At 36.1% G+C, this 17,006-nt stretch overlaps 1 long non-coding RNA gene across 1 annotated transcript in view; it reads right to left on the reverse strand.

Moving 5' to 3' along the window:
- The window catches only part of LOC108976981, a 93,781-nt gene that overhangs the window by 59,051 nt on the left and 17,724 nt on the right, over nt 1–17,006 (reverse strand). Inside the window, exon 2 of the long non-coding RNA XR_001994001.1 lies at nt 4,879–4,978. This is a non-coding gene — a long non-coding RNA (uncharacterized LOC108976981). The remainder of the gene's footprint in view (nt 1–4,878; nt 4,979–17,006) is intronic.

Raw genomic sequence — 17,006 nt, forward strand, 5'->3', positions numbered from 1 at the left:
AATGGCTATGATAGTAGAGTGACAATAGAAGACTTGAGCTCACCAATCGTTTGTTGAAGACAGGTTATGGAACGCCTAGAACAGATTACTATGAGTATTAATCCACAGTGGAATCGCAGGCAACTACAAAGATGACACGCTGACAAGGAAAGCCATCTCAACCTCCGCTATAACCACAATAGGAACGAGAATGTGTTACAATATCTTCGTCCATTCTACTGCTGGATAACTGAGTTTCGTGAGAGCTTAGCCAGTGCTGGGCTACCATCATTGACAGGCCCATTGGGCTGTTTCGAAGAAAAAGGGGCTTACAAACTTGGCAGCTTATACCTTCAGATATCCCTCATAGCTGATACGAATAGATATATTGGCTTTAAAATATTATATCTATTTATAGTATCGTAAATAGGAATTCCTCATCTTGAGGATCATCCATCGAACTTAACCTAACCTATTCGTAATAAGTGTAATATCTCGGAGAAATTCTGACCTCATTTCTTTGAAATACTCCAAGTGTGAACTCTTCAATAACTGGAACTCGAAATATTAAACGACTTCTTTTTAGCGCCTGAGCCGCAAGTTGTAGGGCTTCTTCAGCTCTTTGAAAGTAAGGTCTGACAAATTCTTATCACAACTCACTGACAGACTATGAGTCTGATGATGAACTAAGTGGCTTTTTACCGTTACGGATACCAAATTTAAGTATTAATGTATACTATACAACAACACAATCACTTCGAAGCAATCTTCGACCATACTTTTACAAATTAATTCAGCCAAATGGAATGAATGAAAATCAAATAGTCAACTTTTCCGGCCCAAAAGCAAATAAATAACGATGTATAAAAACCAAAAAGTCGCCTAATCATTAATGCAGCACGCAGTCACCTACCATCTGTCACAACAACTACTACGACGGAAGGTACAACATTGTTCACTCAATTTTCTACAACACACAGCGATTTATTAACGCTCACAACAACAACAAGAGCAACAATAAATACTTTTATATGCATATAAAAGCAGGAAGGAAAGGCGAAAGGTTTTCATAAGTAAAATATTAGGCATTTAAGGCTGAGTATGTGTGTTAACTATGTTGGTTTGTGTGGAGATGTAGTGCAAGTCACCCTGTGACCGCTGCTTGTGCGGTATTTAAACGCCAGCAGCGTAAACAATGCCAACATATGTCCAAATAGTGGTTTTCCAATTGAATGCATTCATATACTTAATACTTCGTCAACGACTCGTAAACGAACGACATGATACCCGCTGGAGTTTACTTTAAGGATATACATGCCTCTATGTTTGTTTAAAGGCTCGTGGTCGGGTATAAATTGTGACAATGAATTGTTATGATCGCTGAATATAAAATAAATTGTAGCAACAACAAAAGTTAATGATTGTATTTCGGTTAAAAAACGAGTTGCGATTGATGAATAGAACTAAACATATAAAATAAATTAGTGTAATGTAGAATAACCAAAATAAATAATGTTAGAAGTCACTATTTCGGCTATGCTTGGACTAAGAGATTATCTGGAAGGTTTGCTTTAACTTTTAATATTACTCAAGTATATTCGGGAATATGTATGCCGAATATAAACGGATATGTGAAGTATAAAGTCAATCAGAATATCGAAAATCTCATTATATTAGCTATATGGGGGCGAAGTATTGACACGATTCAACCCATTTCCAATATGTAAACATGCTATCGTACTGACCGATATTTTCGGTGAAAAGTCAGCTATATACGTTAGTGTCCGCATATTCGGTACCTGGGAACATACACAGCTATGATCCGATTATGACAATTTTTAGACTGCATTCCGGCACTATTTTTGTCGACTATCCCGATATACTTGTATTCATTGGTGCTTGATTTTGTGGAAAGTGAAGGAATAAGATCAAGGAGAATGGAGCCTTGTATAGAAGTTCACGCGAGTGAAGAAAGTTTTCTGAACGCGAAGATTAGCTGCATTTATGCCGCTAATTTAGTATCCCCTCAAAACTAATACGGCTGTATAAACGGACGTTGAGCAATACCAAAAGCTCCGTTAGGATCGAAAAGGACCTCTCCGCGCCGTTCAATACCAAACGAGATTTGAGGCGAGGTGAGGCCCTATAATGCAACTTCTTCTATCTACAGAGCTGTATATCTGAAAAGAGAAGCTGCAATCTTCTATAAGATTATACAGCTGCTGGGGTATGCAGATGATATTGTTATAATTGGCCTCAACAATCGAGCCGTTAATTCTGCATTCTCCAGACTGGATAAGGAAGCGAGGCAAATCAGTCTGGTTGTGAACGAGGGCAAAACGAAATATCTTCTGTCCTCAAACAAATAGTCGTCGCATTGGCGATAGGCTCCCACGTTCCTGTTGACAGTAATAACTTCGAAGTCATATATAATTCCATCAATCTTAGAAATAGCATTAACAACTACTTCAGCCATGAAATCCAACGCAAAATAATTGTTGCCAACATATGCTACTTCGGACTGAGGAGGCAATTGAGAAGTAAATTCCTCTCTCGAAAGTTAATTTTCTCTCGAAACAAAGACCAAACTCTTATAGTCACTCAGCATCCCCGTCCAGATACATGGTGCGGAGGCCTGGCCGATGACAACATCTTATGAGTCGGCGTTTCGAGTTTTCGACGGAAAGGTTTTGCGGAAATTTTATGATCTTATGCGCGTATATGAGTGTAAAGGCGAATACTGCAGACTACGATGAAGCGATGAGCTGTACGAGATATACGACGGCATTGACATAGTTCAGCGAATGGCTACGCTGGCTGACTACGGTGCCCAGAACATGTCGATCCAATGGACGAAAACACACTACTTCTGAGAGTTTTCGACGCAGTACCCGTCGGGGAAAAAGGAGGAAGACTTCCACTCCGTTGGAAAGGTCAGAAAGACCTGGCTGCAATTGGTATCTCGAGTTGGCGCCAAATTTTGAAGAGAAGAAACGACTGCCGCGGTGTTGTAAAGTCGGCTATAACCGCGTAAGCAGTGTCTACGCCAATAAAGAAGAAGAAGAAAAATCAATCCACTTCTGAATGGATTTTTTGAAGGAACAAATACTTAGTCTGACTATTAATGACATCGACTATCAGCAGGATGGAAGCTAATCGGAGATGCACTCTTTGCCGAGCATTGTTACCTCGCAGGAGGTCCAGTGAGTCTTGCGACTTCAAAACAGTTCCTCTTTCCCCCGTTGTATGAGTTTAACTAGAGATTACCCAATTGTGGCCCACTCAGTTAGTAAATCCTACTAAATGTCAGTTTTAGAAGATGTTTTAAAAAAGACGAAATGTAAGCATCCTTCCAACTTAGTTGACTCCCAATATCCAAACAAATCTGTTTCTTGACTTCACAAAAGACATATCTTTAACAGTGCAATTCTGTTTATTCTCTCGAAGTCAGTTATAACCCTGCTACGTTAGGTAAAGTATTTTAAAAAAATGTGATAGGACCAACGATGAGTTCGGTGCTCTCGTTTTCAGCTGGATCCTATTAGCTTAGGTTAGGTACTTTAAAAAACGTATGTAATACGAACCACGGCGAACTTGGCGTTATTATCAACAACTTTGCACTTCATAACTGTAAGTCATTATGAAATCCCATTTTTATCTTAAGGTCCTTATATTTTCTTTACGAGAAAGGGAGCCAGGGTATCAGAAGATGTATTTCTCCTATAATACAGTGTTCTTTTGTAAATACAAATCGTGGAAGATATGTTAATATAATTTGGTGACAGTGGTATTGTCTTACTTGAGACCAAACTTTTCATTTAGACACGTAATATTAGATTGATTGAGATAAAGGAAGCAGTATTAGATCGTCTAAAGGAAGCAGTTCCCGAAACGACCACCTCAGACTAAAAGAAGAGACATCGTGCTCCGTCAGGTCAATGCTAGCTCACACACATCGATAATGGTCGCCAGAAGCTTCAGGAGCTTGTTTGGGAAGTTTATATGCATCCACCTTATGGTCCGCATCTGACACGAAGTGATTACTACCTGTTTCCGTCTATGACGAATGATTTTGATGGTGGAAAATTGATCTCAAAAGAAGCTTGTAAAAATCTATTGTCGAATGAGGGATCATTCGAACCGTTCGTAATACAGTTCGGTCTACGTAATCGGAACGGACCCGGATTTTTATCCGGCCAAGCACTGTCAACTCGGCAGATGTCTCCGCTACAAAATTCTAAGTATGCTAATGAAATCTTCAATGCAGTGTAAAAATAATGGATTTCTCTTTACACGACTTTACACATCTAACTTTACATATAAATGACAGGAAAAGGCCTGCCACCGTGTTACTACCTTTTGTCACGCACGTTCGGCGCTCATTTGGTTAATACGCTGTTAAATATAAGTGTCAACCTTTATCCTTTCGGTTTTAGAATTTGTTTTTTATTTTCTTGTATTGCTGCTAGTTTTTTAGAATTATTCTTTTTTCTTTTAATTTTATTTTTTTAAGTTTTTTTTCCCCGCTAGCGTCTAAGCACACTTCCACTCAATTGTCACCCTCCCCATGACTTGTTAAAAAATCATTTATCTTGTTTTTCTAATATCTCCTTAACGGTGTGACAGTTAACATTTTAAAAAATGATGTCCTCAAATGAAATTCGCAAAACGGACCGACAGACAGCGGACACGTCGTGAATATGTAATGAAGCGCATGTAAATGCATAACATTTGTCGAGGTAAAAGAATCAGAAAAAATAGATACTTATGCAGAGAGCAACCCTTTCATGTTCAAAAGTCAAAAAATAAAAATATACATGTCTGTTTTTATATAAAAAAAATACAAAAAGTTTAATCACTCTACAATTTGTGGCAATGATTAATTTTTTTTGTACTCACCGCACTTTTTTGGCACTCTTTTCGCGCTCAATTGCTTAATTGCCGTTTTTTGTTACTATTCTGAAAAATCGTTGTAGTTAATCAGCCGAAAAATGGTTGCCTGAAATTAAAAAATGAGATAAATACATTTACTTATTTTTATTTTTTTCGTGAAAAAAATGTTGAGAACTTTTAGGAAATTAAGAAATACTTAGGTATACAAATTGTTTTCGTGGAAGAGAAGTTGAAAAAAACCACTAAATAAAGATGTATACTTTTTTTTACATTTAGACATATATTTACTAAAGGTACCTTTCGAGATTCCTACTTTTTTAACAGAAAACACAGAAACTTCAAACTTAATCAGAAATGTTTATTATCATTCGATAGAACAGTCTTTTGAAATTATTTTTTGAAGATTATTTCTTTCTACGTCTCAAATGGTTCATCCGTTGATTCCAATGACTCTAGCAAGTATTTCGACTGGTAACTTGCGAATGACACGCGTGATGTTTTGCTCCAAGACCTGAATCGAAGCGGGATTGCCAGCAAAGACTTTAGACTCTACATATCGCCAGAGGGAAAAGTCTATCGACCAACCCAAAACATGAAATTATCTGCTTACAAATGTGTTCTTTCAATAAATCCATTGATTGATGCGAAGTGTGGGAAGTAGCGCTGTCTTGATGAAGCCAAATGTCGCCAAGATCACAAGCTATAAATTCAAGCATCAAATAATCGGTTATCTTGGCGCGTTCTCACCGGCATAAGTTTTGAAGAAAAAAGAGCAATTCTACAAAACCACCAGCTCACAAACCACAACAAACCGTTGGATGAATGACAGCTCTTAAATCTCTTCAGATTGCTCTTCCTCCCATATGAGGCAATTTTGATTGTTTCCATATCAATCGTGCCAAAAATGGGCCTCAACACTGAACAAAATTTGGCTCGAAAACGTCGGATCTGCTTGAAACTTTTCAAGAGCCCATAGAGCGAATGCTGGGTTGTATTTCTGACAGCTGTCAAACTTAACTGTGATGTTTAGCTTTTAAACCAATGTTTTTCTCGGGCAGTTGCAGCAACGCCTTTGGAGTCGATGAGTATCGAAAAAAAAGTAATCACGAACTCATGAGCTCTACGTCGACACAAATAAAGTGAAACGCACATTCGACATTATTACTGGAGGCAACGGAATCAAAGGCGACTAGGCATCTAATGGAAGGACCGAAGTGTGTAGGATGTGCAACTAGCGTGATCTCGCAAAGGAAAGAAACAACTGGCGAAGCTTTATGTACTCGGCCAAACCATACCGATACACGGTTGTAGTGCCAAAGCAGAAGTAGGATCTAAAGAAAGAATAATTTAAATTTGGAAATTGAAGACTGTGAGCAATATATAGTATGTACTTTATATATCATTATAGCCTGAAAGTAAGTAAATTTTTATACTCTCGCAACAAAGTTGCTAAAGAGTTTTGTTCACATAACGGTTGCTTGTAAGTCCTAAAACTAAAAGAGTCAGATATAGGGTTATATATACCAAAGTCCGTCTGCCCGTGCAAGCTGTAACTTGAGTAAAAATTGAGATATCATGATGAAACTTGGTAAACGTATTTCTTGGCTCCATAAGAAGGTTAAGTTCGAAGATGGGCAAAAACGGCCCACTGCCACGCCCACAAAATGGCGGAAACCGATAAAGTGTCATAACTAAGCCATAAATAAAGATATTAAAATGAAACTTGGCACAAAGGATCGCATTAGGAAGGGGCATATTTGGACGTAATTTTTCTGGAAAAGTGGGCTTGGCCCCGCCCCCTACTAACTCTTTTGTACATATCTCGAAAGTTACTATAGCTATATCAACCAAACTGTATACAGTCGTTTCTTTTAGGCATTTCCATATACAGTTCAAAAATGGAAGAAATCGGATAATAACCACGCCCATCTCCCATACAAAGGTTATGTTGAAAATCACTAAAAGTGCGTTAACCGACTAACAAAAAAAGTCAGAAACATAAAATTTTACGGAAGAAATGTCAGAAGCAAGCTGCATCCAGGCTTTTTTAAAAATTGAAAATGGGCGTGGCGTCGGTGTTCGGTGACACCCAAACTTAGCCCTTCCTTACTTGTTTCAATTATCTTTATACATCTATCTCTAACAAACAATGATACGAAGAAAAGCTCTGTAGATACATAGAAAAGACCAGGTCAGCTTAGTAAGCAGAATGTAGCCTCGAAACCGTCATATATAATTAGATACTCCCCAAGCTCATATCTGAGAGCCAATTACAAATATGTGAAGGTAACGCAATCAATTTGTTTGTGCCGTTTTACCTCCTCCATATTACTTTAGAACACGATTACATCGACCGACCTGGCTTTGTTACCAAACTTATCGAGAAGAGATGTGACCAATATTTGAGACCTTTACAATATTTCCTTAGTACAGCGGCATGATTAATGACAAATTCAACCAGATGAGCGCTTTGCTTTAACATTTTTTTCATTTAACTAAATTATTGGCTTTCAAGTTTCTCCAATCTTTGTTCAATTAAATTTTGTATTTGCAATTTTTCATTGCAAAATTTTCCGCAGCTGAGCTTCGCCGCACCTGAAAAGGCGCACGTGCCGAAAACAATCTTTAAAACAAGTTTATTGATTGATGTTTGCGAAAATTTTGCGACAGTGTCAGAAATCAATCATTAAGGGTAAAAGACAGGGAAGGCAATCAATTAAAAAAAAATATGCAAATATTGTGCGTTTATAATTTCAGCTTTAAGAAGAGCGACAGGTCCGGAAGGCGTCTGCAAATTTGTTATGAATTTTAATTCAATAACAAGACAAGGGATATAGTGGGGTGTAGTCATGCTTCTGGGTAAGCAGTTATAGTCGTACGGCTGTTCCCCATTCCTACTCTTGTGGCCTCGCCGCGCACCAGGGAAATATGAGAAACCCTTACCCAACCCATGTGTAAATAAGAAGAAGACCAAGACGCAGCTTGACATTCTGTTCTCTAGGCAAAATTGGCGCATTACTGTCTCTTCAGAAGGTTTTTCTCTTCTTGGAACTATAAACAGTTTGAAATAACATTTGTTCTTTGGATTTTTATGGGCCACCTCATTAGTTTTACCGGTGTTGATAAAAGATTAAACTCGTAAGGTTTTTCTGGTTCCTAATTGTAGTCTTCTTTCTCTCATAAAATCCATTGATTTATTCCCTAAAGGACTTTATATAGAATTTTATACATAATAATTTATAAAAATAATACTAATGTTTCTCCAAACAAATGCTTTACAAAGCACCGAGCAATCCTGAACATTTTCGGGATCCCGATATTTAGAATACATGAAGAGGGTGTGGAAATATATATTACCCCGAATTCCGATCCAGTTTGAAGTTATTATCTAGTAATTAATAGATTTGCTTGATAATACCTTTTTTTGTTGTGCTAGCACCGCGCTCAAAAATAGGCAATGATCCCCAAAGAAATGCATAATATTGGACATATGTACTATAAGGGAAGATACTCATACATTTGAAAAAAATGTTTTGATGAAAAGTAAACAACGCTGTATCTCTATTTCGAAAATATGTATATCATCACGTTTGTTAAATCCCGAAATTTCGTGTTTTTTATTTTTGTTTTTTTTCTCGAATTTCGAGTTTTTCGACACTTAAATTTTTTTTTTTGTTGCTCGTAAAGGAAAGTTATTTATTAAAAATTATTAAACTGATCTCAGTTTAGTCAGCGCCGCGCTGAAAAGTAGGCAATGATCAACGAAGGAATTTATAATATTAGAACTGATATGAAATCTAGTCATAAACATTAAATAAAGTGAAAAGTATCGAATCCCAAACCCGAAAATACATAGAATACTATATCACAAATATTTCGGAATCCCATTTATTAAGAGCCGAAATTTCGAGGTCCTTTTTTTTCGATTTATTGTTCATTTTGCTCATAGTTTGAAGTTATTTTCGAATCATTTTAAAGACTGCATGCTAGCAGATATTTCTAGTAGAGACGCGCTCAAAAGTAGGCAAGGTTCCACGAAGGAAATTATTCTAATATTACATTTTCCTTCGTGAATTAATGGAATATGTTCATAAATATATTGATGAAAATGAAACAACGAATTCCGATTTCATAATCCCGTTTGTAAAGTTCTAAAATTTTGGACTTTATTTTATTTTTTTTATTATTTTTTATTATTATATTTACTCTCGTTTTGTTTAGCTCCAAAAATATCACAAAAGAATACAAAGTATTTGAAATATACTCATGAATTTTAAATATCTAGTTTAAAAATAAACGCACAATCCCGATTCAAAAAATATATCAAAATTGCGGGATTTTTATTGAAATCTACTTTTTTTGCTCAGAAATTAAAACATTATTAGGTTTTCTTTAACAAACATTTCGGGATCCCGATCCGGTTGAGCTCTGAAAACCCTCTTTGAAGGTAAGTATTATATTAGGCGTGTAAAGGACTTTTAAATAATAATAAAAAAACAAATAGTTTAGCAAATGTTCTTATGAATTTAAATATTTCGTTTAAAAACGGACAAACAATCCCGATACCAAAACTTTATCACAAACATTTCGGGATTTTGTTAACTAAGTTTCGAAATTTTGGAGTTTTTATTGAAATGTATTGCTTTTGCTCGGAAATTAAAACATTATTAGTTTTGCTTTGACAAACATTTCGGGATCCCGTTTATAAAGCCCCGAAATTTCGATTTTTTTGTTTGCTATTTTTGCTTGTTGATTGAAGCTATATCCGAAGCATTTTTAGATTTTTGTGATATTCTTGTGTTTATCAGTTCCGCGCTCAAATGTAGGCAACAATCTTTGAAGGTATGCATTATATAAGACATGTAAATATACGCATAACTTTTAAGTAAAAAAAAATTCTTTGCCACATTTCACAAAAAGATATTAAAAATGAAACCGGGCATATCTTTTAAGGACTCGAATTACAACATTAGTGCTAAGGAATCAGTAATAAATACCATAAATTTCAATAGAAACTAACTGATGCAGCAAGATTACATTATTAGGCACAATATTATAATATTCAAGAAAAAAAAGATCAGGCGCTTATATGACATGCATCTTTTTTATTCAATTATAACGCACTTTATTCATGTCTTTTTCCATTCCTTTGTTTAATGAAATAATTTAGTAGACATTGCAGTCTGATACAACTTAATTAGCTGCACACCGAGCGTGCGTTGTTGATGGCCCGCCGATTGATAATCGGCAATGTCGGCAAGATGGGATCGGATGGCATGATTGGATGGCCCGCCTGCTGATTGAAAACAAAAAAAAAATTAAACCAATACAATACAATGGGAAAAGTATACAAAGACACGTGTTGATTTCATAAATAACAACAACAAAAGCAATAGTAACCAAATAAGTATTAAAAAAGCAGCGGTGCTAAGTGAGAGCACAAACAAAAATAAGAAAAAACATTGACTTCGGCTACGAAACTAAAATACCCTACACAAATTAAAAAAATTTCTAAAACAAACTTGCTTTTTATGGAACAGTTTGTATGACAGCCATATGTTCTAGCGTTCGGATACGAACAATTTTTTCGGAGCTAATTTTGATGGCTTAGAAATAATCCATGCCAAATTTCGTGAAGATATCTCATCGGATAAAACTACTTCGATGATTTAGTTTGTAGCGCAGCTATATGTTATAGTGGTCCGATATGAACAATTTGTGGTAAGATTATATCGCTGTTCTGGACAATAATCTGTGTCAAATTTCATGAAGATATCTCGTCAAATAAAAAAGTTTTCCATACCCGGACTTGATTTTGATCGATTAGTTTGTACGGCAGCTATGTGTTATAGTAGACCGATCTGAACAATTTATTCGGAGATGGTAGAATTGCCTCACATATTATTCTATGCCGAATTTCGTGTAGATACGTCGTCGAATAAAAAAGTTTTCCATACCCGGACTTGATTTTGATCGATTAGTTTGTATGGCAGTTACAAGCTATAGTATTCCGAAATCGCCGATTTCGAGAAATCAGCAGCATCTTGTATAAACATTTTCGAATCGATATCTCATAAAGTGACAGACTAGTTTCCGGGTTCTCGACATGGCTAAGTCTGAACTCGTTACTCTGATCAATTATATATTTATTCAGGAGCGTCAAAGCTTCCCGATGGGAGTTACAAACTATATATATGGTATTCAGGGTATAAAAAAGTAACGGTACTTAGTGAAAGCGCAAATAAAAAGCCAACAAAAGACAATACATACATGACAATAAAAAGTCAATACCAGGACAATGAGCTCATAGAGATAACTATGAGCAATACTCGTACATGCTCCCGCGATGAAACGAGAGGTACGTGTACAACAACAAATACACAAGCAGAATGCGAAAACAAACACCAATTGTGACGACGATGACGATGACTTAATTGATTAAGAGGGTAAAAAATTGCCACCACCATGAGTGCCAATTGAATTTCGAGAGGTTTTTGAGGCGTTAAGGTGTGCACCAACCATGGGAAATGAGGAAATGGGCAAAATGGGTGTGTGTGTGTGTGTGTGTGTGTGTGTGAGTGAGAAATGGGTAATGCGTAATGTGAACTGGTAATGAAAATGCCAATAGAGGGTATCAAGAGCTCACGGCATTAACGCACGCAGGACTAGTATCAATCAAGCAGAGGGCCGAAAAAACAGCAAAGCGCGAAAAAATGAATATCGAAAACAGCAACAATAATAACAAACAAGCGCACAATTCGACCCGCCTTTCGTAAATTAGCGAGTATATCGAATGCGCTGGCTGCATTGATAGTGGAGGGCGCTACTTAGTGCACGTATCATATGACCGGGGTTTGGGTGTTAACGTCAATTAATGTAATTTTTCTCTTTTTAAATCAATAGATAAAGTTCCGTTTGTTTTTTATGCGCGCGTATTTGCTTTGGCAATTTATTCAAGCATAACCTAACATTGCATAGTCTAGCACGTAAGTCACATAAGTGGGAATTAATAACAATTGAGGCGCTTAGATCCATTCAGACACGCATCGAAATGTATGAAAAAAATTAAATTATCAATATGGAAATGAGTACTCGTGGGAAGTGTGCTGGCATTGGTGTGTGGCGCGGTCAAAATAAATACCAAATACAATATAATTTATTACTTGTACAAATACTCTGCTTACACTAATGAAGCAGTTTCGGATTACTAGTTAACTTGCAATAAAAAATGAAGTTATACTTCTACATGAGTGACACTATAAGTGCTTAAGCGATTTGAAATGACAAAACAGAAATGGCGAACTAAGAAAGATGATCGAACAAACTCCAAGTGTTCTTGTATCTTGTATCAACGCTAAAGACACCCGTTATGTTGGTACCCACAGCAGATACCAAGCATAAACTCTCTATCTTGGAAATCTAGCTTAGTTCCAAACCTATATAAATGTATTTATGCAGCTCAGGGTTCAGCTTCACCAATTTAGGTAGGTAGAGTGGCTATCTGATGACGCACTTAGACCTTTATGAGGCCCATTTTGATACCACTGGAACTAATATTCCCTCTCTCTATTATCGCTCCTCTGAACCATCCAGTGCTTATAATGTAGTACATCAGTACGAAAATATTTATTTATGCAACTTCTAAAAAGTCGTCAAAAGATCGTCGACCGATAATTGCGCTTGGAATGCGATTTTGATATCTAGTTTAGGATTATCCGTTTAAATGCTTGTTCCAGTTTCCCTGATTTCTTCACCCCTTTTCCGCTGCGCTCTGGAAGGGATATAATATATGTAATATATATTACCTATATTGGGGGCCGAACTTAGTGTCAATTCTATTATACTTATTTCACGGATATCCTTGGTAATGGGTTGAAATGGGAGCTTTTTAAGTATCATAGAATATCCCTTATTACAGGCAACTAGTTGAAATGATTATTTTATTCCAATAGCTTACTGGCAGTAAAAGCTTACATACCTGGCGTTGTTCTAAAAGCATCACTGATACATATAGTAGCTTTGATGAGTTATTGCGGGATCATTCCCCCATAATGGTTTCACGAAGGTTGTCATAATGTATTCCAATTCATCACCAGTCAGAAGCCGATGCAAAAACATATTCATTTTATAGCTTTTTAACCGCATTTTGGACATTCAAAATCGTCTTTCAAATTCTAGCAGTATTCAGAGAAGTAGCATCAATTCATATGGCATTACATTTCTATGTTTTTCGAAACATACTGCTGTGTTTTAAATGTTTTAAAATGGCTGCTTGAGTAACTTTTAACGATTCTGCGAACTCTTCTTGGGTTTGGCAACAATCTTCATCGAGTAATGCTTCCAGTTCCTCAACTTTAAAGTCTTTTGGCTGCTTAAAACATTTAACACGTTCATTCAGCTAGAGTATATTCACCATAAACTTTCACCGACTGAGGTTTTTAAATTAGGCCAGTAGCCTTCAGAATATTGGAACTTTAAAATTCTTGACGAATCGCACATATGCAGTTATCGATGTTATGAAGGAGTCCACTTATGAAGCTGTCATAGTCAATGCCTGAGGAATATAACTTATTTTTTCCTAGAGCCAACACGACATTTCAGCAAATTTATATTCAGAGACCTATTGTCTTGTGACTAATCAGCTTGTCTACTGATTACTTTAAAGATTAGGGCTTGACCGGTATTACACATCATTTTGATTGATAACGATTGATTAAGACCTTCAAGAAATAAAAGCTCCATTTCCTTTTCTAGTTGTAACTAAGATGGACCTTGAACCTCAATTCCAAACAGGAAATATGGTCTTTGGCTAATGGTTTTCTTAAGACTTGGAATAACGTCTCAAAGTTAAGGAAGCAAAGCATACTTTAAGGCTTTTACCTTGTTTTCCATATCCGCCACAAATGTCTTGTAAAGCAGGGCAGGTGGAGAGTATCACCAGAACCAAATGACTTCATCTCTACTGGGTACCAGATAAGAAATGAAATAATACATGTACTCATATAATATGTAAGATGGCCATCCGATAACATGATCAGTATTGGAAAACCCATGCATTGTCTACACGATGAACTCGACAGGAGCATGACAAGGAAAATAAAAATGTAAGGGAATGGCCTACTTGGTTACAAAGCTACAAAAGTCATGTGTGAAACGGTCGATCGGGAATATACAAAGTTTCTACTGGCACTTGATCGAAGGCGCTGTAAGAATATGAATACCCACTGCTCATAGTCTGGTAGCGGCACGCACTGTTGTATGAGACTGGAAGATCGAGAAGAGTGGAAGTAGTGTCAAGAACATGGCACCAGGGAAACAATAGAGCATCTCTTGTGCACTTGTCCCGCATTGGGCAAATATTTGGGGGCACCACTGTTTGAGAAACTGGAAGAGGCCACAGAGACCGATGAAATTCGCGTCAAGCGCAGGCATGGTAAGGGACGATTACTTCTCATGGACTTTTTACTGGAAAGGGCCAAAACTGTTGGACCTAATCTATATTTTTAAAGAAAGTTGATTGTGTTTTCGAAAGTCCAGATACACCATATATCTGTAAAATAAGGGTAGTATTTTACTTACTCTGGTTGAAGTAGAGATGTTTTTGGAGTTGTTTTCCTTAACACTTTCTTTGACTCCACTTGTTCTACGGAAAATCTTTTTGTTTATACGAAAGCGCTCGAATCTGTCCCAATTAAGCAAGCATATATTATACTTACATATGTGAAATTGTATATATGTACATATACTTATGTATACAAATTAGGGTGATTTAAAAAAAAATTATTTTTTTTCATTTAGTACTCTGAAAAATAGGTTCCTAGACACCTCTAAGGAAGCCTTAATTAAAAAAATTTTTTTTTTTTCGTTTGTAAGGCTTCCTTAGAGGTGTCTAGGATCGTATTTTTCAGAGTACTAAACGAAAAAAAAGATTTTTTTTTTGTGAATCACCCTAATACATATAATATATAATTTATGTAAATATCAACCAGTTTTATGTCGAACACTTCAATTATCTCCAAACTACTCGCCTTAATACAAACTTGATTACTTTAACTTCTTGTACGTGTTTAGTGTTTATTATTTAACTACTGTACTACAAACACATAACCTCACTCACACACACACACACAATGCTGAGCAAAAATAATTTGCATGTGTCCACTTGGAAATCTCCAAATTTTACGACATCAAATACAAAATTCGTTAACTCAATAAATGAGTTTGCTTAAACAACGGTAAATGTTTTATACAAACACGCCAACAGCAGCAACAACAATAAGAGCGGACATTAAGCAGCTGCATAAGCGACGAACACTTAGTGTATGTATAATACGCATCCTCATCACCGGTGGGTGAACCAAAACTTTATTGCTAATACAAACATGTCGTGAATTGAATTCTCTAAATTGCGGTAAAAACAATTCAACAGTCCGGTTTAGTGCTTAACTAGTTTGTAGTTTCAAAATTCGACAATTGTTGTTTACACCCGTAATACTGTTACTGTTGCATATTTTGATGTGTTGGTTAGTTAAAATTTTCATAGGCTCAAGGGTTTAAGTGGACATTATATCTGTATATATGTATTTATGTTTGTATGTGTGTGTAAGTATGGATGTAATATGAATGTGTACATGTATTCAGGTATGTATTCATGTGCTGATGTCCGGTTAGTGTAACTAAATACAATATGTATACATGCATAATGTAAAAAGTAAGATATATAAGGGCTTCGACACGTTTCGGGCGATGGCTGAAACCTTTTGAGGAGTTTAACTTTGGAATAAATAAAACAAAAAAAAAATTCTCAATATTCTTTACAAAGATAATGAACTGCCAGTTTGTATGACGGTTTTAAGATATAGTGGTGAACAATATATTTGGAAGTTATACCTTTGCCTTGGATAATAATCCTCTCCAAATTTTGTGAAAATATTTGGTGAAATAAAATAGTTTTCCATACAAGAACTGGAATTTGATCGATCTGTTTGTATGACAGCTATATGTTATAGTGGTCCGATCTGAATAATTTATTAGGAGAGGAGTAGAGTTACTTTGGGTATTAATCTATGCCGAATTTCGTGCAAAGTATCTCATGAAATAAAAAAGTTTTCCGTACAAGAAGTTTTTTTGGATCAGTCAGTTTGTATGGCAGCTAAAGGTTATGGTGATCCGATATCGAAGGCTCGCACAAATATGCAGTTTCATGAAGAGAAATGGACATTTACAAAATTTCAGATTGATATCTCGAAAACGGAGAGAGTACTTCACGTATATAGTTAGACGTATGGGATGAGATCGACTTAGCTCGCCACGTTGCTCATTTAGTATATAGTACATAAATTTTATAGGGTTTCGGAACTATACTTCCGAATTCTACAAATTGCATGGTACCCTTATTATATTCAGTTCCAGATATACTAGACACTGGTGCGGCAGTTTGTTTTCTAATACTGAAAATATAATAAACTATACTCAAGGAATGGTTAATTTTGACTTAACACCAATGATCATATATTTAGATAAGACCAAAACATAAAAAATAAATAGGAAAACATATTCCTTAAATATTGGTAACGAAATGTGCAGTAACTGCAATATTTCTAAGCAGTATAAAGGATCCCGCGAAACAACCCAATAGTTATGTTGGCTAACATGAACTAAAGAGAGACAGAAATTCGTTAATCATAGTGACTTGTGGAAGACTAACCTTGAATAGGGAGAGACGAAAAGTATGTAATAGAGCAAAATTATAACCGACTATAAGTTTGTGACCTCGGCGACGTTTGGTTTTAACAAGACGTCGGCCCCCTCTCACACTTTGCATCAATCACTTGATTTATTGAGAGAACACTTCGGTGAATAGATAATTTCACGTTTTGGGTCGATTGGCCACCAAGATCCTGTGATATCACACCGTTCGACTTTTTCCTGTGGGGATATGTAAAGTCTAAAGTCTATGCAGATAATCCCGTTTCGATTCAGGACTTGAAGCAAAACATTATGCTTGTCATTCGCCAGTTACCACTCAAAAAGCTCGAGGGATCTTCGAAAAATAAATACCAAAGAATGTGTTTTTCTTTTTATATTGTGTATAAGAATATTTTTTATTTAAAATTAGGAAAAATAAATATTTT

Source organism: Bactrocera latifrons, unplaced genomic scaffold, assembly GCF_001853355.1.
Source record: "Bactrocera latifrons isolate USDA-ARS-PBARC rearing strain unplaced genomic scaffold, ASM185335v1 scaffold_82, whole genome shotgun sequence".
In the NCBI taxonomy this organism is placed as follows: domain Eukaryota; kingdom Metazoa; phylum Arthropoda; class Insecta; order Diptera; family Tephritidae; genus Bactrocera; species Bactrocera latifrons.